Raw genomic sequence first — 4,264 nt, 5'->3', positions numbered from 1 at the left:
CCTCTTGCTTTAAGAGACCATTATGTGCCTAATGAGTATAATGCACCTACATGCATCCAATTGCCTCCATTTAGAGCACATCATTATGAAATTAAGCCACAAACTATTCAAATGCTTCCTAACTATTATGGACTTCCAAGTGAAGAACCTTACAAGCATTTAGATGAGTTTCTTGAAGTATGTTCCACCGTAAAATATACGGACATGCCGGAAGAGGTTTTAAGACTTAAACTTTTTCCATTCACCTTAAAAGACAAGGCAAAGTATTGGTTTAACAATCTTAGGCCTTTTTCAATCACTTCTTGGGCAGAAATGCAACAAGAGTTCTTGAAGAAGTACTATCCGGTTTTTAAGACCAATGCCATGAGGACCTCAATTATTGAATTTTCACATGGGGATAGAGAAACGTTTCATGAGGCATGGGAACGCTTCAATGAATTGCTTAGGAAGTGTCCACATCATGACATGCCCAAATAGCAATTAGTTCAATACTTCTTTGAGAGCTTATCGGACAACTATAAGGGTATGGTTAATGCGTCCATGGGTGGCTCATACATTGATAGGCATGAGGATGACGTGTGGCGTCTCTATGAGAGCATGAGTGAAAATTCCTTGCATAGAACATTATCATCCAAGAATGGTAAAAATTCACAAGGTAGGAAGAGTGTTAGCTTACATCAAGTCAACCATTTAAATGAAATAGCCGCCGAAATGAAGTTTTTATCTCAAAGGTTTGATCAATTTTTGATTAACCAAAACTCGGTGAACCAAGTATCTTCCTTCCCTAACCATTCTCATCGTGCATCAAATGAAACATGTATGACTTGTTCTAGTGTTCTTCATTCTACTTCTCATTGTCCTCACGGACAAGTGAAAAATGAACCTAATGAACAAGTCAATGCAGCTTTTGTGAACCAATGGAACAATCCTCATGGTATTCACCATAATCCAAGTTGGAAGAATCGTCCGAATTTCTCTTGGAAAAACCAAGGAGAGGGCTTAAACCCTTCCCAAGGCGGTTTTCAAGGGAAATACATTCCACCTCCACTTAAAAACCAAGGATCCCAAGGTTATAGACCTTATCAATCACAAGGGAATCAATTTGCTAATTATCATTTTCCCAACCAATCTTATTCCCAAGGTAATACTAGGAGTCCCGCCTTTAAAGAAAAAGTTTTAAATGCTTGGGGCACTTTAGAGGCTAACACTCAATTGATTCATTCTCACTCTCAATCTATTGTGAAGCTAGAAACCCAAGTAGGGCAAATAGCAAGCACTCTTAATGCAAAAGAGAAGGCTAAAGATGCCTATTAATGCCCCACTTAAGCAACAATGTGTTGTGGAAACCCATTCCTCATCGGAAGGCCACACCATTGAACATGTTACTACAGTGACTACCTTGCGGAGTGGTAGGATTGTGGACAACCAAGTTGGAATGTCCAATGAAGAGAGTGAACCGTTTCAACCTCAAGTTGTCACCCATCCTGTTTCATATCCCATTTCTCCTTCATTGCATATACATGACCTTGTGAATGAGAAAGTCTTGAAAGATGTGTTTAAAAAAGAAGTTTTGAAAAATGATGTTGAAAATGTTTTGTTGAAAAATGATTTGAAAATTTCTTGTGTTGAAGAGAGTTCAAAATTTTTTTTTGAAAAAGTGTTTGAACCAAAGGTTCCATTTCCGGATGCCTTAAAAGTATCCATTTCAAAAGACAAGCAAAAGGCAAAAACCAATGAAATCATGGAAATGTTTAGGCAAGTGAAAGTTAATCTTCCACTATTGGATGCAATCAAGCAAATTCTGTCTTATTCCAAATTCTTAAAAGACTTGTGTACCCAAAAACGGAAGAACAAGAGCCAAACACCAAGAAAAGTGGTTTTGACCGAGCAAGTAAGCTCAATTTTGCAACATAACACTCTTCCAAAGTTTAAGGACCCCAGTTCACCCACTACATCATGCATTATTGGTGATCATATCATTAATCGGGCGCTTCTTGACTTAGGAGCAATTGTTAACCTTCTTCCATACTCGGTTTATGTCAAATTGGGCCTAGATGAATTGAAACTGACGTCGGTAGTTTTGCAACTTGCCGACCGATCCATTAAGAAGCCTAAGGGTATAATTAAGGATGTTTTGATCAAGATTGACAAATTCTTCTTCCCAGTTGATTTCGTTGTCATAGACACGGAACCGGTTCCCAATCCTAAGAGCCAAATTCCTGTTATCCTTGGACGTCCTTTCTTGGCAACCGCTAATGCCAACATCAATTGTAGGACGGGGATAATGAAGATCTCATTTGGCCACATGAAGGTGAAGTTGAATATCTTTAATCCCACACCCAATTCATTTGACAAATATGAAGGAGAAGTTAATGTTGTAGATGAATGTCATGATCTTCAATGTCAAGGAAATGAGCTTTTGTGTAAAACTAAAACTTCCAAAGGATCATCTTCAACCTTGCATTCTAAAAGTCTTGTTTCAAACTCTTGCTTTCAAAGGGCATGGAAGCCCAAAGGTTGTAATTGCATAGACAAGGGACTAAAGATTTCTTTTGAGCTTAATCCAACAAGTTCTTCAAAGAACCATTTGTTGGGAGGAGTTCAAAGCATCTATCACCCCAACAAGGAGGGGATGCATTATAAGATCTTGGATCCTGGGTACAAGAGCCCAATGTCTTGCTAGAGACGTTAAAGACTAGTAAAACCATTCGTAGAGTGTCAAAACCCTATTCCTCCCCCATTTCTATCTTTCATTTCATTTCTTGCGAAGTCTAGATACTTGTTTTTGGTTCATATGCATTTCAAGGAACTTTGGTGAGGATTGCATAAACTTTCATGTCATTATTGAGCATTCTGTAAAGTTCGATCGATCTCAAACTTGAGTTCGATTGATCGAACTCCATTCTGCATCCAACACTTAGAAATTTTTTCGACCTGCAGAAACCTGCATCCAAAACACCTCTCTGTCCCATCGTTCGAACCAACTCCAAGATCGATCAAGAGGTCTTCGATCGATCAAACTTCCAAGTTCGATCGATCTCATGACTCAACACTTAGAAAAATTTTGAGCCTGCATCCACCTGCATATTTCAGCTCTCTGTCTGATCGTTCGAAACATTCCAAGATCGATCTGAAAGTTCTTCGATCGATCCAACTTTCCAATTCTATCGATCTCATGTTCCAACACTTAGCCAATTTTCTGAGCCAAAAACCTGCATATTTTTGCTCTCTGTCTGATCGATCGAACTCTTGTTTCGATCGATCTCAATCTTTATTTCATTATTTTCACTTTGTTTTGACTTTTCAAATTTCCAAAAATCTAAAAATATTTGCATTTGTATTTCATTTTATTTTCATTTTATTTTATTTTATTTTTCAAAAAGTTTTTAAAAAAAATTCAAAAATATTATATTTTAATTAATTTTTAATTATTAGTGTTTATTCAATTTAAAATAAAAAAAAAACCAAAAATGTTTTATTTTATTTTCCAATTTTTAATTTTAATCCCAATTTTTAATTTTCATTTTGCAATTTTCAAAAATTTCAAAAAATCAAAAAAAAAAAAAAAAAAAAAAAACACTTTGAAGAGAGTTCATCAAAGTTCGATCGATCATAGTTGAGTTCGATTGATCGAACTCTGTCGTGAATGTTTTTAAAAATAGAACTGAGGGTTTGCAAGATCGATTACAAAGATCAATCTAACTCACCCTCATCCTCAAAACCTTAACCTCTCTTCGTTGCCGTCACTGTCCAACCATTTCACCATCTCCGGCGAAGCTTTCCGACGAGCATCTAAGCATCAATCTCTCTTTTCCTTCTCGGATTCATCTTCACGCTTCCACATCTCCACTTCTCTCATTGTTTGAGGTAAGATCCGAGAATGTCCCTCATGATTTAAGCTTCAATTTTGTGCATACATGTTTTATATGTTGAATACACGCTATGTACATGACAAAATCCTCCATTGTTGAAGCTTGAAGCATTTGTATATATATGTATATATATGTGTATATATTTTTGATGATTTGATTCGATTTGGGAGTATGGGCCATGATTGGGTGATGGGATTGGATGATTTGTTGTGTTGTTGGGCCCACGAACACGTTCGTATGGGCCCCATGCTTCTAAGGTCACAGATCTGTGACCTTTGAGTTTTCAATGTCACACAGTTCAATCGATCGAACTAGTATCTCCGATCGATCTTGAGAGATCGATCGAACTCATGTCTTCGATCGATTGAAGTAGTGAGATCGATCTCACTTAC

The 4,264-nt window shown here is 37.0% G+C and overlaps 1 pseudogene; it reads right to left on the bottom strand.

Annotated features, from left to right (window-relative positions):
• Positions 1–368: 368 nt before the first annotated feature.
• LOC132280429 (small nucleolar RNA R71) lies at positions 369–467 on the bottom strand (annotated as a pseudogene).
• Between the last annotated feature and the right edge of the window lie 3,797 nt (positions 468–4,264).

Source organism: Cornus florida, unplaced genomic scaffold (assembly GCF_030987335.1).
Source record: "Cornus florida cultivar Cherokee Brave unplaced genomic scaffold, ASM3098733v1 CherokeeBrave_3.0.0_Hap2_Chr10, whole genome shotgun sequence".
In the NCBI taxonomy this organism is placed as follows: Eukaryota; Viridiplantae; Streptophyta; class Magnoliopsida; order Cornales; family Cornaceae; genus Cornus; species Cornus florida.
The sequence above is the reverse complement of the archived record's forward strand: the minus strand, read 5'-3'. Positions and strand labels throughout refer to the sequence as shown.